General features: G+C 50.6%; 1 protein-coding gene across 1 annotated transcript in view; it reads right to left on the bottom strand.

The window, feature by feature from the left end:
• The window catches only part of LOC144806107 (uncharacterized), a 100637-nt gene extending 74254 nt beyond the window's left edge, over positions 1-26383 (bottom strand). The window contains exon 1 of the mRNA XM_078672542.1: positions 26190-26383. The gene's annotated coding sequence lies outside the window, so the exon portion shown is untranslated. The remainder of the gene's footprint in view (positions 1-26189) is intronic.
• Positions 26384-26810: the final 427 nt, after the last annotated feature.

Below are 26810 nucleotides of genomic sequence, written 5' to 3'. Positions count from 1 at the left end.
ACGGAGGTCCTCATCCTCGGACAATCCCCATCAGCCTGGGACGACTCCTGGTGGCCCACGGCGCTGGGCACCGCACCGACACCCATGAACAACGCTCGCAACCTGGGATTCATCCTGGACTCCTCCCTCACGATGACCATGCAAGTCAACGCTGTTTCATCTTCATGCTTCAACACGCTACAGATGCTCCGGAAGATCTTCCGATGGATCCCCACCGAAACCAGAAGAACAGTCACCCAGGCCCTCGTTACCAGCCAACTGGACTTCGGGAACGCCCTTTACGCAGGAACCACGGCCAAACTTCAGAATCGTCTCCATACAGAACGCCTCCGCACGACTCATCCTCGACATCCCTCGCCACAGCCACATATCCGCCCACCTGAGAGACCTCCACTGGCTCCCCGTCAACAAAAGGATCACGTTCAGGCTGCTCACCCACGCACACAAGGCGCTCCACAACACGGGCCCCGAATACCTCAGCAGCCGCCTCTCGTTCTACACCCCTACCCGCCAGCTCCGCTCCACCAGTCTCTCCCACGGATTCGTAGAACCACCACCGGAGGAAGATCGTTCTCCTACCTGGCAGCAAAGACTTGGAACTCCCTCCCCAAACACCTACGACTGACCCATGACCATCTCACCTTCAGGAAACACCTAAAGACCTGGCTCTTCGAGCAGTAGCGGCACCCCTCCAACCCCCACTCAGTGCCTTGAGACCCTTATGGGTGAGTAGTGTGCTTTATAAATGTATTGATTGATTGATTGATAGTGTTTACAGTGTCTGGATGGTGCTATCTGATGTCTGTGGGTAGTGTTTACAGTGTCTGGGCAGTGTTGCCTGTTGTCTGAGGGTACTGTTTACAGTGTCTGGGTGGTGCTATCTGAGGTCTGAGGGGAGTGTGCACAGTATCTGGGCAGTGTTGCCTGTTGTCTGATGGTAGTGTTGACCCAATTTGCAGTTGCAAGATCCCACAGCTATCTGAATACTTTAAAGGAGGGGGCGGTGCTATTCTCCAGCCAGAACGCAAAGTCTTCTGTAATCAGGAGTGGGTGGAGGTACTCGTCTGTCATCGGGGTGGAGGAATGGTTCATGAAGTTGGAAGGCATGGCTTGGCAGTTCGGGCTGGACTGTTCCCATGAGGCACAGGGTCAGACTGATTTGCATATAGCCATGTCTGAACTGGGGTGGCAGAGTGGGCTAAAGAACGGTGATGGATTAAACCCAGATCTTTTGACTGGGTGTGAGTGTTTGATTGGTTCAGATGCTCCATCCATTACCACCCCCTTTTGTACCACTAATGGTTCATGAAGTTGCCAGTGGCAGTAGCAGGAGAGGATTCTGAGGCTGACATTGGGGCACAGCGTGATTCTGATCTTCACAATCTCCCTGATTTTTTTTTTTTTTTTGCGTGAAGTGGGTCATGGAAAGGGTTTCTCCGAGTATTGCTGCTACTACAACCTCATGGTGTTGTTGGTGTGTTTCAAGGAGTATGTCTGAAGCATGAGATGCTGCAGCACACGGCACAGGAGTCTAAAAGGCAAGTCTCTGGGATGAGGTGGGTGTGAAGTTTGGGATTTGCGATAAGGCTGTGTATATCTGGTGCAGGCATCACAGCAGATCTTACAATAAAAAGATTTCAAGAATTGCTTTTTTTTAATGCTTTCTGTCAGCAGATTACACTTGCTGGACGTTGGTAGGATGCTGCTGGCCTTGAGGATCTCACTCGGTTTAGGGTCCCTGGTCACAGTTTGTCATTCATGCTTTTCCAGCTGGGTCTGGTGGTTCATTGGATGAATGCGCCAACTGTAGGGGCCTGTATTTAACCTTATGGTCACAGATTCAAATCCTGGCAGGTCCACTCACTCTTTCATCCTTCTGAAGTCGATAAAATGTGTACCAGTGACTTGGATAACAATATAATCTGTTATTCAGCACAATGAGGCCCTTCTGGGTGACCGTGTGTTAGAAATGGGGGTCTCTAGTTGGCAATGATTTGCACCTTTGTCCAAAAAGGAACCCTTCAGGATAAGGGGGTACACTACTGAAATAACCCCAGCTCACTTCCTTGGTAGCTTGGCACGAGCAGTCAGGCTTATATCAGAGGCTGTGTGTAAAGCATTAGCACATAACCAACAGTAACAAAGTGAAAACACCACAAAAGGACACCACACCACTTTAGAAAAATGTCCAATACTTTATATATTCAAAACAAAAACAATACAAATCCAACATACAGTTCTTCAAAATATGAACTTTTCCAGAATAACCTTAAAATACAGTTCCTTGAAGTCTGTAGCTCCGTTTGGTGCTACAGCGGTGCTGAGAACAGAATCCAACAGTTCCGTCAGACTGCATCGGTCATGGGGTCGGCAGACTCGTTAACAGTACCTTTTAGTTGCAGCCGATCACGTTGGTGCAGGCCGGTCATTGAAACCGTTGTGGTTGCGTTGTGAAGAGTAGCTGTGCAGCGTGCGGTGCCCTCAAGATTCGTACGGGTAGCAGCTTGGTGACGATGGTCGTCGGTAAGACCAGAGTTGCAGTGCGAGATGCGGCTGTGCCCTCTGCGGTGCCTTCCGGACATGTAGTCGGCGACAAAGTCTGCTGCTTTCCCCCTCTGTGGCAACTGAAACTGCGATTCCAGAGGTGGTACCCAGAGGTAAGTGAAGTCTTTGCTGTCCTGGAGACTTCGTGAACAGGAGGTAAGTTTGGTTTGAAGCTCTTGGAGATACTCAGCACAAGTTTAAGAAAGCTCAGTCCAGTCCTATTACTGCCCAAAGCAGAAGCAGCAACTGCAGGCCAACCCAACAAAGCAACAACCCAGCAAAGGGGCAGTACTCAACCTGCAGTTCTTCCAGCTCTTCTTCTTTGCAGGTTCCTTGATTCCAGCGAATTCTAAAGTTCTGGGGTGTGGGCCCTAATATTTATACTCAGTTCCTCTTTGTTCCCTTGGGTGGAGAGTGTCTGTGCCCAGCCCATACCAGTTCTGTTCTCCCTGGCCCGGCTTCCTGGCAGGAGGTGGAGACAGCATTGTCCAAGGCAGACCAGGCCCATTCAGGTGCCGGGAAATTCCTCCCACTACACTAAATGCAGCCCAGGTCTATTCAGCCCAGCCCTGACTCATCCATTGAAGGCAGGACACACCTCGACCCCCCCCCCCAGTGGCTGTCTGAAGAGAATGCACACCCCCAGCCCCTGTCACTCCAAAGCCAGATAGTCAATCCAAAAACTCAGCAGAGGCACACAGGATCATAAAACTCATCTTTACTAATCTTTACTCATCTGAGTGCAGGCATACTAAACTCCCTTTCTCTATTTTGTCCCAATGGGAAGATATACTCGTAAAATCTTACAGAGTATTCCCCATTCTATCCTATGGGACAGATAACCTTTCAAAAGTGAACAAGCATTTGCAATGCAATAGGTCTCGCATTAGTAAAAGTTTGAGCTATTAGCATTGCTGATAATAATGCAACGCCAATGACTGAAACATTTAGTAATGCGAGACCTGTTGCATTGCAAATGCTTTTTTATTTCTGGTACGACACAGACCGTATCAGTCTCTACGTCTTAAAGATACTTTTAAATGGTTTGTGTATCCCAAAGAAATCCGGCTCCTATACCATTATGAGTTAAGCCAACCAAGTCATTTATAGTGCTTAGAAACAATAGAAAGGCGACATATAGTTGTATATATAAACACCTAACTTCCTATAGATGCTGCTAACATAAACGAGGTGGACCCGGAAGGTCTCCTTGGAAATGTTCAATAAGCAGCAAATTTGGAAATATCAGGTACATTTCATTTCCCTCCAGAGTGCTCCACTGCGCAGTGGACCTTGTAATTCTGACAGGGCTGGTAACACTTGTTACCGGCCCAGTCAGCATTACCTGGCCACTGATTATGAGGAACTTAGACTAACTGAGCCGCTTACCCTGCTGACAGTGACAGCACATCTCCAGGAACGTATTCAGACTGTTATACTCCGGTCTGCGATACGAACCTCAGCCCAGAAAGTGAACAATGCTGTAATACTACACTAATGACAAATTATACGCTATCTAATTGCCAAATAACTATAATAAGAACATACACCACTATGAAAAAAAATATTTATGCAATATGCGCTAGGTAGAAAAAGAGGCAAAGAAGGTAATTTAGGTAACATGATTTGGCTACAGAGTATAGACAGGAAGAGTGCGAGGTGTGCTGAGTTCTGTTCCCTCCTCACAGTTGGACATCACTGTCCAGTTTTGTGCATGAGTAACACTGTGCCTGATTGCAAGATTATTGCTGTTCTTTATCGAGGCATTAGTCTTGAGCCTCAAACTTGATCTCCCCAGGGCCTTAATTATAGCGCTGGAACAATCATTTGTCTGCTGCAGGTCGCCTCGGTGCTTGGAGATGATGGGTGTTGGAAAGGCGATCCCAGGGGAGACAGAAGGTGTCTGACTGCCCAACCCGAGACCCACCTCTTTGTATGGAATAGGCCGAGCGCCGTAGGGAGGCCTCCTTGGCGAGGCTCCTCTCCTACAATCGTATCAGCGGAGCAATCACACTACCACAGACGGACACCACACGAAGGGATATTCTCAAGAATCTTTATATTAGAAATGAAGGCACGTTCTCGTTGTAGCATAACACAGGGATCGAGGGATCCGTAAAGTCTTGGTTTTGGGAAAAAGGGGGTAGCGGGACAGTCTTGGTACCAATTGGTGCGTGGATAGTTCAGGGGGTCAGGCCGCGACAGCGTCAGCAGGGCCTCGGGATAGTTCAGCGTTGATCAGGCCGCGACAGCATCAGCAGGGCCTCGAAGGTGGTTCAGCTCGGTCAGGCCGCGACAGCGTCAGCAGGGCCTCGAAGGTGGTTCAGCTTGGTCAGGCCGCGACAGCGTCAGCAGGGCCTCGAAGGTGGTCCAGCTCGGTCGGGCTGCGACAGCGTCAGCAGGGCCTCGAAGGTTGTTCAGCTCGGTCAGGCCGCGACAGCGTCAGCAGGGCCTCGAAGGTTCCAGGGCAAGAGTTCGGATCATGATCAGCCGCGACGAGGTCAGCAGGGCTTCGACTCCAAGATACAACTAGAGTCCTAATCCAGGGCTGGCCCAGATATAGGACTGGAGGCCTTTGATGTCCGGACCCTCGCGCCTGGGGGTCAGAGGGGCCGGGATGAAGGTGTCCAGACACCCAGCAGGGGGGTGGAGCCAGCGCCCAGGGAGGCTGGAGGGCGATCGATACCAGGCGTCCGGGGACGGCTGGAGGGCCATCGAAACTCCCCTCCTCCGGGATCTGCCAAGTGGCAACTTTACCACCTGGGAGGATCTTGGTGCCTCGATGTCGGGGCTTTGCTGGGGCCGGGGCCAGGGCGGCTGAGGCCACGTGCTCGGGACGTGATGGGCCCAAGATGGAGTCGGGCCGGAAATGGTGGCCTGGCATGGTCGCCGGACCGGCAGGGTTGGCGAGCAGGGTCCGCCGGGGTCCCAGGGAGGGGGAGAGCCGTAGGTTGCCAGGGGGGCTGCTCTCGTCGAGGTTTCGTGAAGGTTCGTGTCAGGGGGGTCGACAGCAGGTCGATGGAGGGCCGATGTCGCCCGGGGCCCGCCATGCGGGAGGGGTAGGACCACGCCACGAGGCCGGGTCCAACAATTGAATTGAATTGAATTGAAAATTCCATTTATATAGCGCATAACCACCCGAAGGCCTCGCAGCGCTTGAGACTGAATTCAGTGTGCGACTGCAGGGTAGGATTAATGCGCTTTTGAAAACAGATGGGTTTTCAGTTCTCTCCTAAATGATATCAGGTTATTGTTTTTTCTGAGGGACAAAGGCAAGGAATTCCATGCCTTCGCCGCTGAGTAAGTGAAAGAGCGGCCACCCCATCGGGCTCTCTTGATTTTTACTTTGGTTGCCAGATGCAGTGAAGCTGAACGTAGGGTTCTGAGCGGCACATAAGGCGGTTTTAAAGGGTACAGTACTGCCGGGCCAGTTTGATGAAGGGATTTGTGCAGAATGCACATGGCCTTGAATAATGTTCTTAAGGCCACTGGAAGCCAGTGAAGCTCCTTTAGGGCAGTTCTCGCCGACTGCCAACGAGGGATATTAAACAGTAGGCGTGCGGCACAGTTTTGAGTGACTTGAAGTTTTTTTGTCACTGTTGCCGGGGCCCCAAGATATAAAACATTTCCGTAGTCCAAGCGGGAGAGAATCAGGGCCTGGACCATGACCCTCCTCGCCTGGAATGGGAGCAGAGGGAGCACTTTCCGGAGCATTTTCATTAGCCCCACGCATACAGAGGCAGTGATAGTAGCTTGGGACGAGAAGTCTAGCGCTCTGTCCAGCCAGACTCCCAGACTCTTTATCTGCTCTTTAGGAGGAGGGGGAGTACCGAGACACAGAGGCCAGTCATCCAGAAAGGAGGTTGGAGAGGAATTACCAAGCACCATTGTCATATAGCTCCTGTATATCCTTATATCGTGTTAAGTTAGCATAGGTACATTTGAGGTTTAAACGCCATTTTTCTTTCTTGCAACTTCTGCACACGACACTTAATTGTTGACTTAGCTTTCAACCTAGTAGTTTGCCGTGGTTTATGTGAGAATAATATGTTATTGCTCTGATATCAGCTTTGCTTAATAAACTATGTCTGCACGAAGAGTGCTGAAGTTTCAGGAACAACACGATATGGAATTGTTATGAGGTCTGATCTCCACGCCTTCATAGTCATAACACAAGTGCAGCCTTTGCCAACTCTGGCTTCAGGCGGGATTGATATTGCTTTGCACGAGGCACATAGAACACACTTGATGCGGTGCACATGCAGAGAGAGCTGGTGTATGCTGATGTGATTCCTTCATGCTAGGACACTAAGGTATGGGCCCGCCCTAAAACAACCCAAAGAGACCTTCTTAGCTAATAATATAATATATGTGTTAGGGAGGGTGAGATATAAGTGTTGTTAACTCTTATTCATTACAGCATGTTAACATGCTGTCACCATTCGCTTTTTATGTCTTAGTAACTATGCTGATAATTTTGATACTGATAATAAGTATACTTGTATTATCTAAGATACTGCGCCTGAGAAGACGGCATTAGTAAATAAACATTTCAAATGCACATGTGTCTTCTTTACTCCGTGTTCTGGTTTGTAATGATAATATAACAAAAGAGTGTTCATGAGTTCCACGTACCCTGAGGTACTGTAAGTTCATGTTCTGGTTTGTCTAAACATTGGGAGTTTGATATGTCCAATGAGACACTGTAGCTAGCTCGGTAAGGGGTGAGTTGGTTGCTAAGGTAAGTTTTGGGACACCCTAATTTGCCGAGGTTCCACTCCTCTGTGCACAGTTCTGTGTGAGAACAGAAACCCTGCGACATGGCGCCCAACGGTTTCGGTGGTCTTATATCATGACACTCGAGTAGTATATCGTTCATACCTTAACCCCTTCACCTCCGTTTCCGGAAAGCGGGGTGTCGGTGAAACCTACCTATTTTTTGAGATAGGTCTTTTTTCAAGCTTGATTCTTTCTTAAACGGTTTCTTTGAATTACTACCCAGTTGTGCTACAAAGTATTCTTTGTGTTTTCTAGTTTCCAGTGTTGTCATGGCGGCAGTGGCCATTGCGCAGCATAGTCGCGTGGCGGTGCGCAACCATCTTCAGACGTACCAAGTACCGGTAGATGGGATGGCTGTGATTTTCGTGGTGTGTGCAGATCCGGCGTTCCCTTATGAGTTGTTTTACTCTTGGGTTACGTTTCCGGCTGTGGACGCTAATTCTGGTTTGTTCCACTCCTACACCGCCTCGGCTGTCCCGGCTGAGTATACACCGTACAGGGCATTGGAAATACCTATTGATCATTGGCAGCATCGAGTTTGGTTTGATGGCGCCCTCCCCCACTCTTTGTCCGCTGCGAGGTTAGGTCCACTCTCAATTCCAGGTACAAATTGGCCTGCGTTGGGTGGCTTTACCCCGCACCCGAATCACGGCGCTTGTACCCTGCAGGAAATTCGTAGGCTGCATGTTGTTTCCATTTCCGTGATTAGTGCATTAGTGCAATACATCGGTCGCCACCTGCCTGGTGGTCCCCAGGGGGGTGCGGCCGTTCCCGTGGATCGAGGCGGAATGCGTCTCAATCCAGTGATGGTTAATTCGGTTTTTGGTGCTCGTCCGGTTGTTGGTGCTCGTCCGGTTGACAACGATGACTTCCCATTCTGGCTAGCTGAGAAGTTTGATCAACTGGAGGCGGTTTTTCCGAATTCTACTCCTGCTGATAAGCATAGAATGTTGACGATTACTTTACCGAAGGATTTAACTCCTGAACTTGTTGACTGTGAAAGCTGGGGAAAAACATTTGCGGCAGTTTATACAAGGTGCTTCGGCACCCCGTCTATGACTGCCCTGCCTGACATCATTAGACGTGTTCAGAATGATCACGGTCCAGAGGCAGCGGTTGAATTGGGTATGCGCCTGTGTGGTTCTTTTGAGATTGTATGTGATCTCATTCTCTCCAATGTTAAAGGAGATGCAGTTAACTTTCAGGTGTCGAATGCTTTGGCTGCTCTGCCCGATGCCGACAAACCCCGTCAGTTGGCAAAGATTGTAGTGGCCGCGTATAAGACGATTGGCCGCACAAGTAGAGGTCTGAAATATTTTACAGTAAAGGAGAAAAAACAACCTCAGGGACAATCTGCAGTTGCAGATGTCCAACCCAAGTCCAAAAAACAGAATTGGCCTACTAAAAAGACACAGGGGAAGCAATATAAGCAGACTCAGGATTCTTTTCCTGCACTTCAGACTCCTGCGCCGACAGAGAAAGTTTATGATTTGCGCGATCGCGCGATGATTAAATCACCTGATCGATTTCAGGGTTCTGATCAACGCTCTCCTCGTTCCTTTCAGGAAACATCGGCCCGAAGACCGGTGGAGGAGGGGGTGGACGTGGACGTGGAGGCCAACAGGGACGTGGGCAGTCCCGCCAAGCTGACGGCGCAGTGAAGCAGGAGGATTCTACGCCTAAAAGACCGCAGTTTGCGAAAAAGAAAGTCGCAGCCTTAACAGCGCATCGATATGCCACAGATAGTGAGAACGCGGCTTCGGAATCTGACGTGGGCTCTGACCTTGCTGGACAGCGCGGCGGAGATAACCATAGTCAGAGAGGCGCTGCGTCCACTACTGAGGGTGACAGCGACTGAAGTGTTCGTTGTAATTGAAACAGCCGATACAAGACTGGCTCCCCCTGAAAGACTTTTTGAAATTGTCCTGTTAATTGAAGGTGACATACAGCGTACTGTCAGAGGGGTATTTTGGGAGAATCTTTCGTCTACGTACGACATTTTGCTTTCCGAGGCTGACTGGCCCCCACCTTTTGTGCTCGCAGCGCCTCGAGGGGAGGAGGTAATCCTTCCCAGTTTCGCGCACACTGTCTCGACTGAGCATGCGCAGCATTTTGCAGAAGAGTGGGCTCGGGCTCTTGCACCGGCTCTCTACCGCAACCAATGTGGTTGGGACAATTTGTCCCCGTGCCACGAATTTCCTTTGCGGTCTGAGCCACAGCCTCAGCCTCAATATCCCATACGGCGTGAAGCTAAAGCTGCCGTCGCAGAAATCCTTGAACAATTGGAATATCAGGGAGTTATTGAAACGTGTGTGTCACCGATGAATAATCCCCTTTTTACTGTGACCAAACCTGACGGATCATATCGTTTGGTATTGGATTACCGGCATTTGAACTCGCATTGCCGTAACTGTGCAGTACAGAATACTCACGGCTCTGCGTTAGTGGATAGTCTAGTGCGTAAGCGTTTCAAGACAACGCTTGACATTTCCAATGGTTTTTATGCCCACAGACTGGATGGCTTTAGCTCCCAATGGACAAGTTTTACGTCCGCTGGTGTGCAAAAATGCTTCCGGCGACTCCCTATGGGCTACAAAAATAGTCCTGGAGTCTTCACCTCCAGAATAGTCACTCTATTGGAGGGTATCGATCCAGATGCATGTTCTTATGTGGATGACATTTATCTCACAGACGACGAAATTTGGATGCATCTGTGTCGAGTGAATTCCATCATTTGTACCTTTGCTGATATGGGTTACAAATTTAATTTTGCAAAATCGCACATTGCAGAACACACGGTGTTGTTCCTCGGCTATGAGCTGAACAATGAAGGAGGTTTGGCTCCTCACTTCTTGGAGAAGTGCGCACAATTGCGCGCTCCTACAACACTGAAAAAATTACAGTCTTTGCTGGGCTTTTTGAATTTCGGCAGAACTTACATTCCGGAATATGCCCAGCGTATCAAGCCTTTGTATGCTTTGATACAACCAACTTTCTCAAAATCATGCTGGCTGCCTGAGCATTCAGCCATTTTGCAATCCTTGCAGGCTGATCTGCTCGCTTCTAAATATTTACTGACTCGTGATAACCACACCAACCTGGTAATAAGAATAATTCCTGGGACGGTGGGTTTCACATACCTCACTTTTAATGAAGGTGACACAGTACCTATTGCTTACAAGTCACACTTGTACACTTCGGCTGAGTTGCGGTTTCCCACAGTGGAAAAGGTTTTAACTGCTGTACAGATGGCGATTCTTAAGGAACGAGCACTGTCGCAGGGGAAACGCATGTTAGTGGTAACACCCTGTCCTCATTTGGAGGCAGTCACGAAAGCCAGTGTACCAAATTCGAAAGCTTTGCACCCTCGGTGGATTCAGTGGGCTGCGTCATTGTCATCCACGGATGTCATGTTTATTTTTAACGCCTCCTTACGGTCGCAGGAGTACTTGCAGTATGAATTCGTTCATCCTGCTCCTCTGGCTATGCGACCTTTGGAGGACTTCCATTGCATCATTTACACTGATGGGTCGGCGCAGGTTGCGCATGGCTCTAAACATGCCTACGTTTCCGCATGCGCCATTGTGGTCGGTGCTATGTTGAATGATGAGTTCATTTCCAGGGAGGTACACACGTTACCCCTGGGCGATTGCACTGCACAATTAGCTGAGCTTCGTGCTCTTTTACTAGCGTTGGAGTACGCAGATCCAAGTGTTACTACTCTGATTGTAAGTGATTCTTACTACTGTGTCCAGTCTTACAATGAAAACTTGTTCTTTTGGATTCAAAATGATTTTCATGATTCAAAGGGTAGCACAATAAAACATAAAATGATCTGGGTTCGGGTGGCAGAGCTTAAGGCTAAGTTGCCACTCGTTTTTGTTATTCATACTCTCGGTCATCAGCGCGTAGGAGTTCACGCTGTTGGCAACTCGCTTGCTGATGAAGCAGTGAAATCAGCAGTATCTACATACTTAGTTGCAGCGGTTACTAGGTCTAAAACCAAGATTGATAGCGACATCTTGGCAGCGATTGCTGCCTCTGAGAAGGGAAGTAAACATCCTGCGGGATTCCCTTCGAAGTATAAATACCACTTAAGTCCCGAAAAGGTTCCTTTTGTGACAATTCCTGAAGTTGGGGAACGGCTGGTTCCCAACTCGGATCGCAGAGCAGACTTGATTACAGCGGCTCATGAAGGTGTAGCGTCTGCGCATGCGGGCGTCTCTGCCACTGTAACTCAATTACAACAACGTTTCTGGTGGCGGGGACTGTACAAACAGACACGTGATTATGTCCTTCTTTGTGACATATGCCAGCAGATTAAACCTTCAACTGCTACGCGTCCGCCACAGACTCAGTTGTACATTTCTAATAAACCGCTAGGCTGTGTTTATTTAGATCACTGCGGTCCTTTTTCATCTGATACTGCGTATAAGTACATCTTAGTAGCAGTTGACTCATGCACACGCTTTGTGTGGGTATGGCCACATCGCAGCGCTGATTCACGGACTGTCATTAGAGATTTGCGTATCTTTATAGGGATTTTTGCCTGTGGTACCTTCCATTCGGATCAGGGTCCGGCTTTCGCCTCTAAGGCGTATAAGGATGCCATGACTTCAATGGGGGTCCAAGTCAAGTTTTCGTCACCCTACAGACCTGAGGGTAATAGTGTAGTAGAACGAATGAACCGTGATTTAAAGCAATCTTTGACAGCCCGAGTTATAGGCACTGGCAGAAACTGGCTGGCTCATCTCTATGGCGTGCAGCGTGCTCTTAATAATCTCCCTAGAAGGTCTCTGGGTGGGCGGACCCCATATGAAATGCTCTTTGGCATCAAGATGTACGTCCCTGACCTTGACGGTCTAGACTCAGTGGTTCGCGCCACTTCCTTTGACGCAGATGAACATTGCAATGTTTTACAGAATCTACAAAAGACCAGAGACAGTCTTGCAAAGGAACATTTGCCCTCCACGTCGGATGATGCGTTGCAGATCCCGGTAGTTGGCTGGCTACCCCAAGTTGGAGAACTGGTTCGAGAGAAGATCGACAACAAGAAAGAGTTTGGTCCCTCCTATCGAGCTCCAGTCCCAGTGCTTGGAGTGAAGGGCACAAGAACAGTCATATTACCACCACTTCCAGGTCGTAAGGAAAACAGGTTTATTTCTATTGACAATGTCAAGATACACAGAGTGGCCGATTCTTCTTAGCATGACACCAGCTGTTTCCTGTCCTTCTATTGTGAGAAATTCAATTATGCCCACTGCTTCTAATATTGAACCTGAAGTGGCCATCGAATTACCTGCTGTTTCCAGTCCTTTATTAAATAATTTACCGGGAACTAACATTGATGAGACAGACTATGCCTATCCCACTGATTTGTCCATACCTGACCTGCAAGCACGTTTAGCCACAGAATCCAGATTTTCTTTTGACTCTGTTTCTCTTACCTCAAAGGAACCCTCTCGTGTTGCAGTTTATGCAAGCCTGTTTAAAAAACATTTTTTGATACCACCTTGGACTTACATTTGGCTAGTCCTTGTTTCGATTTACCTTTTTATGTCAGTTGGTTTTGTGTTTTATTTTTTTCGAATCATCAATGGACATTATGTCGAGGAAAGAACATGCATTACTCATTTAAATGGAACTTTGGCCCCACTTTCCTCTTCACATTCTACACACAGATTAAAAAGAGACTTGACTTTGGTTAACATCACAGCATGGCCTGTCCTGGATGGAATCGTGTGGGATGCAGTTCGGTTTCAGATTCATGGCCCAACGGAAGTCGTTAATGTTCCTAATGTACTTAGAGTGAATATGGGGGATGTGGTGAAACAAAACATTTGTTCTGATGATTGGGATGTTAATACTGTGGAAAGTTTGTTTTCTGATTTGAAATACTATGCTGCTTTTGATGCTGAGGATTTATATTTAGAATCTGCTAATTATGGTGAATTGTTCTGTTACCAACATTATGGCAATCACTTCTTACACAAAACGTCATCCCGAAGGGAAACTGTTAATTTCACTCAGTGGGAACATTGCCCAGCACCTAAACAAGGGAGTTCAGAAACATTTCGGAAAAAGTATACTTATTTCACTGACTTTAACCAGTCCAATCCCGAGTCCTTTTATTTTAAATCCCGAGTCCTTTTATTTTAAATTTCACAAACAGCCACTGTCCAAGGTTAGACTTACCGATACTAAATTATTGTATTCAAAGGCCTTTTTAGATCAATTGGTTACTGGAGGCTATGAGCTATGGAAGGAAACAATAGACCTTAAATCGGTTTGGGGTTCAAGGGCCTGGCAGGTACAAGGCACTGAGGCTTTGCACCGTGCATGTCTCATCCCGAATCATATGTTGTTTTTGAATTAAACAATTTCCCAGACCACATGCTTTGGATTGGCTACTTCTAAAAGATTGAACACTCCTTCTTTCCCGGAGTTGGAGGAATATGAGGGTTGGAGTAATTTTACTCAATTGTCCATTAAAGATTTACAGGCTCTGCTTCTTAATTCTTCCTTTAACATTTCCAGTATGAATCCTAAGGGTTGGCTGCTTTGGCACCGTAGTGCTGATTCTTGCCAAAAAAGATTTTTAAATATGACTGACGGTTTTAAGACTGTTAGATCTGATCCACGGTTTGACTTGAGTCATACTGTTACCTCTTACTCTGTAGGCAAGTTGTGTCAAGCTTGGCTGAAACATTCAACTTTACCTGCGGTTAAGTATCACCTTTCCAAACTGAATTCAGACGTGGATTTGAATGATTTCATTAAAGGCCCAGCTAGTGGCAGGTCGAAAAGGTGGTTATATGGGGTTTACAATGAAATTTGGAAACTGTCACAGATTGAGGCTGCTACACGCCTTAGGGCTATTGATCAGGCGAATCTTGAGAAAGTGCTTGCAGTTGTTGACAATAGCATTAACGTGCTTTCCTCTAGAATTTACACATTGGATAATATTGTGTCGTCTGTTGTTGATATTGTGCATGATGAGGTGTCAGTATTATACCATGGTCAAAATCAATTACGGTCAATAATGCAGTTTGCATGGACCCTTCAAACTCTGAAAATGGGTAAAGTTCCCTGGGGATACATGAACGTTTCTTCTTTATTTGCACCGTTTAATTTGACTGACAAACAACGCTTGCTTTCAATGCGTGATGCTTCCTTTTCTATGTTACATATTGAAAGGTTAGAATCTTTACCTTTTTCCGTGGCTGAAGCCACTGCTGCAACGTGGCTTATCCACGGTTTAATAACGCTGCCTTTTGCTTTATATAAATTTTCAAATTGCATGAAATATTTACCCATAGGTCGTTATGAACATTAAGGTAGCGGTTTTCTTCATGAAGTCTGGTCACTCCCATACACATACAGATGTTTCAAGGATGAACAGGAGGTTTATCTAACAGGGGAGGAGTGTACTGAGACGCCAGATCATTCTTTAATGTGTCGACACATACAGTTACACGGTTCATGCAATAAGGACAGGCCGAATATGGCTTGCGTTTTACAGGGCACGCCTGTTCCTGCTATCATCCCCACGTTTAAATTATTAGGGAATGGAAGTTATTTAATGCTCAATAATGAAGACTGTTGTGGGTTAATTAAAGGTATCCCTTTCATAGTTACAGTAAGTGAGCGGGTTATTTGCTGTAGAAATGTGCTTTACCCTCCCACACATGAACATAGAGATTCTTCCATCTGGCCAAGAATACCAACCTTGGGAGCAGAATTCAGCGGCATGGCAAGAATAAGAGCTCTTTTGTCCCAGAAAGAGGTGGCCTTGAGCTCGGCCCGTGAAACTTTCGTGCTTCACATTGCTAACACCCGTACGGAGGTTCAGGCTCTTTTAAACACTGATTTGCCTTTGCATTTCGGAGCCATGGTCCGTTCTATCTTTAACGCATCCTCCACAAAGGGCCTATCACATTTTTTTAAAGTTGTTAGCAGTGGTCTCGTGACTTCCTTTGAGAAAATTTTTGGAGTCATCCCTGCTTTCTTCCATTCAATCTTTTCATCCTTGTTTGGAGGGTTCCCGTTTTTACTTGCACTAGCGGCTGGCGCTCTGGTGGTTTTCTGTCTTTTTAAATATGGATGCCCATCCTGTGCAAGACCACGCGCAACTGCTGCTGACGCGGTTCCGCAATCGCATGCTTGAATATTATGGCACACTGCCGTTGGCGACTTTGAGCACGGCATTTGGATTATCTTTTCGATTCTCCTATTTCACCTGTGTCCAACCTGTTTTTCACTGCCTGACCTGTGATTTCCAGTGGGCCATTGATTTGTGTCTCTGCGGACCGGTTTCTCCTGACGTCGATTTTAATCAACTGATGAGTCCTATCATTGCTCACGAGTTGGTTTGTTCTGACGAGAGGATTATGGCCTTAGCAGTGGCGCATGGACTAATTGGTCCCTGGGATGTGTTGTCGGCAGCACGGAATTTCTTGGAACTGAGTTTTCTTGAAAACCCACCGAGCTGTCCTCTGATGGTTATAGAGGATCCGGTGCTGGAAGAACACGTATGTTCCTTTCATCTTTTAAATTGGATGGCTGAACTGTTTTCGGATGAGGACAGTGACTTCCTATTGGAGGCTGTTGCTACTTACTTTTCATATACAGTTTTGTCATAGACACTGCTTCGGATTGACGTGCTGATTAATAGCATTTCATTGATTTTATTGACTTATTTGTCAAGAACTTTTTGTTTTCGTTTGCCTATTGGCTTGAGCCACGTTATATTTTTGGGCTATTTTTTAGCATTACTTTTTAAAGTTTGGTTTCGACTCATGCTCGTTTACTGTTGAGTTCTGCTCTCATGTGATGGCACTTCTGTTATCATATTTAGTCCGTTCTCGGATCATGGGGGGGGTGTCATATAGCTCCTGTATATCCTTATATCGTGTTAAGTTAGCATAGGTACATTTGAGGTTTAAACGCCATTTTTCTTTCTTGCAACTTCTGCACACGACACTTAATTGTTGACTTAGCTTTCAACCTAGTAGTTTGCCGTGGTTTATGTGAGATTAATATGTTATTGCTCTGATATCAGCTTTGCTTAATAAACTATGTCTGCACGAAGAGTGCTGAAGTTTCAGGAACAACAGGATATGGAATTGTTATGAGGTCTGATCTCCACGCCTTCATAGTCATAACACAAGTGCAGCCTTTGCCAACTCTGGCTTCAGGCGGGATTGATATTGCTTTGCACGAGGCACATAGAACACACTTGATGCGGTGCACATGCAGAGAGAGCTGGTGTATGCTGATGTGATTCCTTCATGCTAGGACACTAAGGTATGGGCCCGCCCTAAAACAACCCAAAGAGACCTTCTTAGCTAATAATATAATATATGTGTTAGGGAGGGTGAGATATAAGTGTTGTTAACTCTTATTCATTACAGCATGTTAACATGCTGTCACCATTCGCTTTTTATGTCTTAGTAACTATGCTGATAATTTTGATACTGATAATAAGTATACTTGTATTATCTAAGATACTGCGCCTGAGAAGACGGCATTAGTAAATAAACATTTCAAATGCACATGTGTCTTCTTTACTCCGTGTTCTGGTTTGTAATGATAATATAACAAAAGAGTGTTCATGAGTTCCACGTACCCTGAGGTACTGTAAGTTCATGTTCTGGTTTGTCTAAACATTGGGAGTTTGATATGTCCAATGAGACACTGTAGCTAGCTCGGTAAGGGGTGAGTTGGTTGCTAAGGTAAGTTTTGGGACACCCTAATTTGCCGAGGTTCCACTCCTCTGTGCACAGTTCTGTGTGAGAACAGAAACCCTGCGACACCATGATCTCGGTCTTCTCCCCATTGAGCTTGAGGTGGGAGAGTTGCATCCACCCAGCTACAGCCTCTAGACATGGACCCAAAGTGTTCGACGAACCCCCCTCGTGGTCCAAAGAGACCACGAGTTCTGGGTCGTCTGCGTAGGTGACAATCCGCACACCAAAGGGGAGAACGATCTTCTCCAGAGGCTGCATATAGACATTGAACAGCGTGGGGCTCAGGGAGGAGCCCTGAGGAACCCCACAGCTGAGTGGATGTTTTGATGATGCCACCTCGCCTTCAAATACCTGGAAAAAGCGTTCCTCTAAAAAGGAGGTCAGCCACAACAGGGCCGCGCCCGACACTCCCAAGCCACTCAAACGATGTAATAATGTGGCGTGGTTCACAGTGTCGAACGCGGCACTGAGGTCCAGGAGTATGATAGCTGTTTTACCACCTTGGTCCATTATGGCTCTGGCTGCCTCTGTGACCGCTAAAAGAGCGGTCTCAGTGCCATGTTGTGGGCGAAACCCTGTTTGGGAGACCTGGAGCAATTTATTGGACTCCAAATATTCCCCTAATACTTTGTTGATATGTCTCTCCAACAACTTACTCATCCATGGAAGCAGCGAGATAGGGCGAAAATTGGATAGATTGTTAGAATCCAAATTCGTTTTTTTTAACAGGGCCCTTACCATTGCACACTTCCAGGTGGATGGTACAGAGTTGGAGGTAATGGAGGTGTTAAGAGCCTCCAGCAAACAGGGGCGGATGGTGTCCATTGCTTTTACTAAGGTCTGGGGTGGAGCAGGGTCATTTGGGGATCCTGAGGTAACCTTCTGGGCCAGGGAGTCTAAAGTATTAGGGTCCAGGAGTGGAAAGGTAACCAAGGAGCAGGATGGATGCGGGTCTGGGTCTGAGGTGGGCAGTAGAGTGGTGCCCCCATCATTTGTTGCTAGTTGGGAGTAAATAGCCTGAATCTTCTGTGAGAAGAAAGTGGCAAGATCCTCACAGCGGGCCTGAGCACCCTCTGATATAGGTCTCTCAGAATTTCTAGGGGAATTAGCTGCCATGTTAATTTTAGTTTCATGGGCTTTCATTTTTATTTCGAGTGCAATTGAGCCCGTCCTATCCGGTCTGATTGCAAAAAACGGTGAAATGCACAGTACCGACTAACGCAGGTTTATGTAAACGCCGAGGAATTGCCTGGATGGCTGTTTATGGTGCAGTACTCAAAGGATGCTGCGTCAGGGTTTAATGGTGCCGGTGGTTGCAAGTGTTGGGCACCGGCTCTCAGTTTCGGGGCGCGTAATATCTATTTTACCATTCGACTGTTTCCCAGAGAAAGATAGAAAAGGCAGCAAATGAGAGACAAAGGGACAAGAAAGGGAAGAAAAAGAACATGCAAGGTGAAACAAACATGAAGGAAGTGTAGGCGGTGGAAGAAAGAGGCATGACGTCGAATCGGGACTAGGCAGGCCCAGTATTCGGCGTACTGGGCATTTGGCAGCACCGAGGGCGGCCTCTTAAAAAAAGAAAAAAAACTTTTTGCCTCAGCACTTGAAAAAAAATGATGTACAAATTAAACAACGACGCTGTCTAATGAACATTAGTGCTGACTTCTCCAAAATCAGTCTCAAGCTGAGATTTCACACTGCATGTCAAACATAACAGACCCATTCAGACGGGGTACGTGTAGAAGATTTAGCTTTGTTATACCACTTTACCAGGAGCAGGTGTGACCTTGTGACGCAGTTCCCTTTTGAGTCAATATTCCATGTCTGGTGCAAACTGGACTCAACGGGAAGGGGTAACCTTTTGTTTACGAGCGCTACGTGTGATACTGGTCAACACAAACCTCAGGAGATGAACAGTATTGTAGGGGCTGAATTTGTGTGTTCTTAAATGCTCCCAACATAAAGCTAGTAATTATTTCATCGAAGATTGATTGAACAAGGAAGCATCCTCGAGATTACAAAGAGTGAGTCTGTTTCCAAACATCGTCACTTCCGAAGAGACAAGTGGTGAAGCATAAGAGCAAACTTAGCATCTACCAAGTTTCATGTGCTTGCGTCACGTTCTGTATTGAAAACAGCGGGCCCGTTTTGTTTAATTATTTTACAGTGTGTTCTTGCTCCCCCGCAACGCTTGATGGGTCTTTGTTGTGAGAAGTACATCTGCTTAAGGCCGTGCGAGTTAAGCACTCCCTATTGCAATCTGTCGCGACTTGCAAGACACAAGATTATGTCTGAGATGGCAATCTCGACTTCTCATCCTTCCGATGACAATAATTTGAGTCCCATTTAATTCGGCAATCTTACCTTGATGCTGTGCATTGTCTTAGCCATGGCAATGTTTCAAACGTATTTTAAAAACAAGCAACAGCATTGCAAGCTTTCCTTAGCTTACGTAAACCGAGCTGGTATAGCGTGTGTATCACACTTGTATACTTCCTCATACTCACAATATAGAACAAGTTCTGTCGCTGAGTAGTTTGGGCAGTGTTAGGGGGTGTTATCTGAGTCCGGGGACGCATTGCTGACGAGCTTACTAAAGCCATTGCAGACAAAGGATGTGACCGCGTGCTGCAGGAGACACGAGCTATGAAAGTGAAAGTGTGGGAGAGCGCGAGAAGAGACGCGCGCGTTTACAGCATGTGTCTCCTAAAGCGCGTGTGTTCACAGCACGTGTCTCATAAAGCGCGCGGTCACAGCCATAGTCTGCAATGGGTTTATTAAGCTTGTGCACCTCAACTGTCCCACTTTGCTACTTACACAGCGACAATAAGTATCGCTGGCGACAGCGCTTCGCGCTGCGACGACCGCTTCGCGCTGCGACGCCAGCGAGACCTCAAAACGAATGACCCTGTAGTTCACCATCAGGACATGTCACACACACCAGGACATGTACTACTTTTCAAATACACTGTATCCTGCCCAGAGGGGTACCTTGGGCCTACCTTAGGGGTGCCTTACATGCAATAAAAGGGAAGGATAGGGCTTGGCAAGTGGGTGCCCTAGCCAAGTCAATCTGGCAGTCACAACTGAGCGCATACACAGCAGTGGCACGTCAGCGGCACCTTTAAAAGGCTGCTGGTGTGGGTGGCACAATCAGTGCTGCAGGCCCGCCCTCATCATTTGATTTACAGGCCCTGGGCACACACAGTGTACTGTACTACGGACTTACTAGTAAATCAAATATGACAATCATGGAAACACCAATCCATAACACAATTTACAATAGGAGCACTTGCACTTTAACACTGGACAGCAGTGAGAAAGTGCAAAGAGATACCAAACCAGCAAAAACAGAGAAAAAAACAGGCGGTCAATGCAAAAAAACAGGGGAAACACACCAAAAGATGCCAGGTCTAACACTGTGCACTTTACACATACACATATTATGCTTTTCACTACTTCAACAGATTGGCATATAGAATGACAGAGAAGCCATCAGTTTTGGAATTCCACCTACAACAACCAATCACATTGAGGCCCAACATAGCGATAAGGATTGATGATGTTATGAACAGCATCGGGGTACCCTCTTTGATAGTCTTCACAGAAATCATTGTACATTTAAGCAGGAGGGCTGGTCTGGGTCAGTAATGGGGGCAGCAGGGCTGGTCGGGGGTCAGTAATGGGGGCAGCAGGGCTGGTAGGGGTCAGTAATGGGGCAGCAGGGCTGGTCGGGGGTCAGTGACGGGGGCAGCATGGCTGGTCGGGGTCAGTAATGGGGGCAGCAGGACTGGTGGGGGGTCAGGAATGGGGGCAGCAGGGCTGGTGGGGGGTCAGTAATGTGGTAAGTCGGGCTGGTGGGGGGTCAGTAATGGGTCAGCAGGGCTGGTGGGGTCACTAGTGACGTCAGCAGGGCTGGTGGGGGGTCAGTAATGGGGCAGCAGGGCTGGTCAGTAATGGGGGCAGCAGGGTTGGTGGGGTCAGTAATGGGGTCAGCAGGGCGGGTCGGGTCAGTAATGGGATCAGCAGGGCTGGTGGGGGGTCAGTAATGGGGGCAGCAGGGCTGGTGGGTGGTCAGTAATGGGGCAGCAGGGCTGGTGGGGGGTCAGTAATGGGGTCAGCAGTGCTGGTGGGGTCAGTAATGGGGTCAGCAGGGCTGGTCGGGGGTCAGTAATGGGGTCAGCCGGGCTGGTCGGGGTCAGTAATGGGGGCATCAGGGCTGGTGGGGGTCAGTAGTGGGGTCAGCAGGGCTGGGGGGTCAGTAGTGACGTCAGCAGGGCGGGGGTCAGTAGTGACGTCAGCAGGGCTGGTGGGGGTCAGTAATGGGGTCAGCAGGACTGGTCGGGGGTCAGTAATGGGGTCAGCAGGACTGGTCGGGGGTCAGTAATGGGGTCAGCAGGGCTGGTGGGGGGTCAGTAATGGGTCAGCAGGGCTGGTGGGGTCAGTAGTGACGTCAGCAGGGCTGGTGGGGGGTCAGTAATGGGGTCAGCAGCACTGGTCGGGGGTCAGTAATGGGGTCAGCAGGGCTGGTCGGGGGTCAGTAATGGGGGCAGCATGGCTGGTGGGGGTTAGTAGAGACATCAGCAGGGCTGGTGGGGGTCAGTAATGGGGTCAGCAGGGGGACTGGGGGGTCAGTAGTGACGTCAGCAGGGAGGGGGTCAGTAGTGACGTCAGCAGGGCTGGTGGGGGTCAGTAGTGACGTCAGCAGGGCTGGAATGGGTCAGTAGTGATGTCAGCAGGGCTGGTGGGGGGTCAGTAGTGACGTCAGCAGGGCTGGTGGGGGTCAGTAATGGGGTCAGCAGGGCTGGTGGGGGTCAGTAATGGGGTCAGCAGTGCTGGTGAGGGTCAGTAATGGGGTCAGCAGGACTGGTGGGGGTCAATAATGGGGTCAGCAGGACTGGTCGGGGGTCAGTAATGGGGTCAGCAGGGCTGGTCGGGGGTCAGTAATGGGGGCAGCAGGGCTGGTCGGGGGTCAGTAATGGGGTCAGCAGCACTGGTCGGGGGTCAGTAATGGGGTCAGCAGGGCTGGTCGGGGGTCAGTAATGGGGGCAGCAGGGCTGGTCTGGGGTCAGTAATGGGGGCAGCAGGGCTGGTCGGGGTCAGTAATGGGGGCAGCAGGGCTGGTCGGGGTCAGTAATGGGGGCAGCAGGGCTGGTCTGGTGTCAGTAATGGGGGCAGCAGGGCTGGTGGGGGTCAGTAATGGGGTCAGCAGGGCTGGTGGGGGTCAGTAGTGACGTCAGCAGGGCTGGTGGGGGTCAGTAGTGACGTCAGCAGGGCTGGAATGGGTCAGTAGTGATGTCAGCAGGGCTGGTGGGGGGTCAGTAGTGACGTCAGCAGGGCTGGTGGGGGTCAGTAATGGGGTCAGCAGGGCTGGTGGGGGTCAGTAATGGGGTCAGCAGTGCTGGTGAGGGTCAGTAATGGGGTCAGCAGGACTGGTGGGGGTCAATAATGGGGTCAGCAGGACTGGTCGGGGGTCAGTAATGGGGTCAGCAGGGCTGGTCGGGGGTCAGTAATGGGGGCAGCAGGGCTGGTCGGGGGTCAGTAATGGGGTCAGCAGCACTGGTCGGGGGTCAGTAATGGGGTCAGCAGGGCTGGTCGGGGGTCAGTAATGGGGGCAGCAGGGCTGGTCTGGGGTCAGTAATGGGGGCAGCAGGGCTGGTCGGGGTCAGTAATGGGGGCAGCAGGGCTGGTCGGGGTCAGTAATGGGGGCAGCAGGGCTGGTCTGGTGTCAGTAATGGGGGCAGCAGGGCTGGTGGGGGTCAGTAATGGGGTCAGCAGGGCTGGTGGGGGTCAGTAGTGACGTCAGCAGGGCTGGTGGGGGTCAGTAATGGGGTCAGCAGGGGGACTATGGGGTCAGTAGTGACGTCAGCAGGGAGGGGGTCAGTAGTGACGTCAGCAGGGCTGGTGGGGGTCAGTAGTGACGTCAGCAGGGCTGGTGGGGGTCAGTAGTGACGTCAGCATGGCTGGTGGGGGTTAGTAGTGACGTCAGCAGGGCTGGTGGGGGTCAGTAGTGACGTCAGCAGGGCTGGTGGGGGTCAGTAGTGACGTCAGCAGGGGGACTGGGGAGTCAGTAGTGACGTCTGCAGGGAGGGGGTCAGTAGTGACGTCAGCAGGGCTGGTGGGGATCAGTAATGACGTCAGCAGGGCTGGTGGGGGTCAGTAGTGACGTCAGCATGGCTGGTGGGGGTTAGTAGTGACGTCAGCAGGGCTGGTGGGGGTCCGTAGTGGGGTCAGCAGGGCTGGTGGGGGTCAGTAGTGACGCCAGCAGGGCTGGTGGGGTCAGTAGTGACGTCAGCAGGGCTGGAAGGGGTCAGTAGTGACGTCAGCAGGGCTGGAAGGGGTCAGTAGTGACGTCAGCAGGGCTGGTGGGGGGTCAGTAGTGACGTCAGCCGGGTGGGGGTCAGTAGTTACGTCAGCAGGGCTGGTGGGGGTCAGTAATGGGGTCAGCAGGGCTGGTGGGGGTCAGTAATGGGGTCAGCAGTGCTGGTGAGGGTCAGTAATGGGGTCAGCAGGACTGGTGGGGGTCAATAATGGGGTTGGCAGGACTGGTGGGGGTCAGTAATGGGGTCAGCAGGGCTGGTTGGGGGTCAGTAATGGGGTCAGCAGGGCTGGTTGGGGGTCAGTAATGGGGCAGCAGGGCTGGTCGGGGGTCAGTAATGGGGTCAGCAGCGCTGGTCGGGGGTCAGTAATGGGGTCAGCAGGGCTGGTCGGGGGTCAGTAATGGGGCAGCAGGGCTGGTCGGGGGTCAGTGATGGGGTCAGCAGGGCTGGTCTGGGGTCAGTAATGGGGGCAGCAGGGCTGGTGGGGGTCAGTAATGGGGTCAGCAGGGCTGGTTGGGGTCAGTAATGGGGGCAGCAGGGCTGGTCGGGGGTCAGTGATGGGGTCAGCAGGGCTGGTCGGGGTCAGTAGAGGGTTCAGCAGGACTGGTGGGGGTCAGTAGTGACGTCAGCAGGGTTGGGGGTCAGTATTGATATCAGCAGGGCTCGTGGGGGTCAGTAGTGATGTCAGCAGGGCTGGTGGGGGTCAATAGTGACGTCAGCAGGGCTGGTGGGGGTCAGTAATGGGGTCAGCAGGGGGACTGGGGGTCAGTAGTGACGTCAGCAGGGCTGGTGGGGGTCAGTAGTGACGTCAGGAGGGCTGGTGGGGGTCAGTAGTGACGTCAGCAGGGCTGGTGGGGGTCAGTAGTGACGTCAGCAGGGCTGGTGGGGGTTAGTAGTGACGTCAGCAGGGCTGGTGGGGGTCAGTAGTGACGTCAGCAGGGCTGGTGGGGGTCAGTCAGTAATGAGGTCAGCAGGGGGACTGGGGGGTCAGTAGTGATGTCAGCAGGGAGGGGGTCAGTAGTGACGTCAGCAGGGTTGGTGGGGGTCAGTAATGACGTCAGGAAAGCTGGTGGGGGTCAGTAGTGACGTCAGCAGGGCTGGTGGGGGTCAGTAATGGGGTCAGCAGGGCTGGTGGGGGGCAGTAGTGACGTCAGCAGGGCTGGTGGGGGGCAGTAATGGGGTCAGCAGGAGGCCTGGGGGGTCAGTAGTGACGTCAGCAGGGAGGGGGTCAGTAGTGACGTCAGCAGGGCTGGTGGTGGTCAGCAGTGACGTCAGCATGGCTGGTGGGGGTTAGTAGTGACGTCAGCAGGGCTGGTGGTGGTCAGTAGTGGGGTCAGCAGGGCTGGGGGGTCAGTAGTGACATCAGCATGGCTGGTGGGGGTCAGTAGTGACGTCAGCAGGGCTGGTTGGGGTCAGTAGTGACGTCAGCAGGGCTGGTGGGGGTCAGTAGTGACGTCAGCAGGGCTGGTGGGGGTCAGTAGTGACGTCAGCAGGGCTGGTGGGGGGTCAGTAATGGGGTCAGCAGGGCTGGTGGGGGTCAGTAGTGGGGTCAGCAGGGATGGTGAGGGTCAGTAGTGGGGTCAGCAGGGATGATGGGGGTCAGCAGTGTCGTCAGCAGGGTTGGTGGGGGTCAGTAGTGAAGTCAGCAGGGCTGGTGGGGGTCAGTAGTGAAGTCAGCAGGGCTGGTGGGGGTCAGTAGTGACGTCAGCAGGGCTGGTGGTGGTCAGTAGTGACGTCAGCAGGGCTGGTGGGGGTCAGTAGTGAAGTCAGCAGGGCTGGTGGGGGTCAGTAGTGACGTCAGCAGGGCTGGTGGTGGTCAGTAGTGACGTCAGCAGGGCTGGTGGGGGTCAGTAGGTACGTCAGCAGGGCTGGTGGGGGGTCAGTAATGGAGTCAGCAGGGCTGATGGGGGTCAGTAATGGGGCCGCAGGACTGGTGGGGGTCAGTAATGGGGGCCGCAGGGCTGGTGGGGGTCAGTAATGGGTCAGCAGGGCTGGTGGGGGTCAGTAATGGGGCAGCAGGGCTGGTGGGGGTCAGTAATGGGGCCGCAGGGCTGGTGGGGGTCAGTAATGGGGGCAGCAGGGCTTGTAGGGGTCAGTAGTGACGTCAGCAGGGCTGGTGGGGGTCAGTAGTGACGTCAGCAGGGCTGGTGGAGGTCAGTAGTGACATCAGCAGGGCTGGTGGGGGTCAGTAATGGGGGCAGCAAGGCTTGTAGGGGTCAGTAGTGACGTCAGCAGGGCTGGTGGGGGTCAGTAGTGGGGTCAGCAGGGCTGGTGGGGGTCAGTAGTGGGGTCAGCAGGGCTGGTGGGGGTCAGTAGTGACGTCAGCAGGGCTGGTGGGGGTCAGTAGTGACGTCAGCAGGGCTGGTCGGGGTCAGTAGTGACATCAGCAGGGCTGGTGGGGGTCAGTAGAGGGGGTAGCAGGGCTGGTGGGGGGTCAGTAATGGGGCAGCAGGGCTTGTAGGGGTCAGTAGTGACGTCAGCAGGGCTGGTGGGGGTCAGTAGTGGGGTCAGCAGGGCTGGTGGGGGTCAGTAGTGGGGTCAGCAGGGCTGGTGGGGGTCAGTAGTGACGTCAGCAGGGCTGGTCGGGGTCAGTAGTGACATCAGCAGGGCTGGTCGGGGTCAGTAGTGGGGTCAGCAGGGGGGCTGGGGGGTCAGTAGTGACGTCAGCGGGGCTGGTGGGGGTCAGTAGTGACGTCAGCAGGGCTGGTGGGGGTCAGTAGTGACGTCAGCAGGTCTTGGGGGTCATTAGTGACGTCAGTCGGGGTCAGTGAGAGGCTCTGGTCTCCCTCAGACTCACCTCCTCGGTCTCTCCTCTCCGGGGTGGATCCCTCCTCTCCTGATCTCCGGCGGGGAAAGCTCCGAGTCCGAGTTGATCCCGAGAGCGGAGGAGACCGCGGGGGCTCCGGGCGACATTAACCTCCCGACGGGCATGAGCGGGGTCAGTTACTAATATACTGCGCATGCGCTCAGCTTTGTACACTAACGCCTCACGACTTCACGGCGCAGGATCACAGCTGGAATACTAATCACTGATGAACGTACTGCGCATGCGCACTGCACGGAAGGATTCCTAACGTCAGTATTGCGCATGTCCAGCGCACGTATACTATCAAACTCCACACTGTTATAGTAATCATGCGTGATTGCACTGCGCATGTGCCTTACACGGAATACTATACAATCACGGTTCGTACGCATGCCCACATCTCTGAGGCAGGGCAGTTTCTTCTGCGCATGCCGTTATCTCACAGACCTACAAGCGTTGTACTGCGCATGCCCACAACTCAAAGGTCGGGCACTTCTGCGCATGCTCTTGTCTCGCAGGCCTGCGCATGCTTCTCTCTGCCGTTCCGCCCGTTCTTAGAGACCTCGCGCTTCCTGTTGTTCTGCGCATGCTCAGACCTCAGAGACACTTGAA

Source organism: Lissotriton helveticus (genome assembly GCF_964261635.1).
Source record: "Lissotriton helveticus chromosome 1_1 unlocalized genomic scaffold, aLisHel1.1 SUPER_1_unloc_46, whole genome shotgun sequence".
NCBI lineage: Eukaryota > Metazoa > Chordata > Amphibia > Caudata > Salamandridae > Lissotriton > Lissotriton helveticus.
Note: the sequence above shows the minus strand (reverse complement) of the source record. Positions and strands in the feature narration are given on the sequence as shown.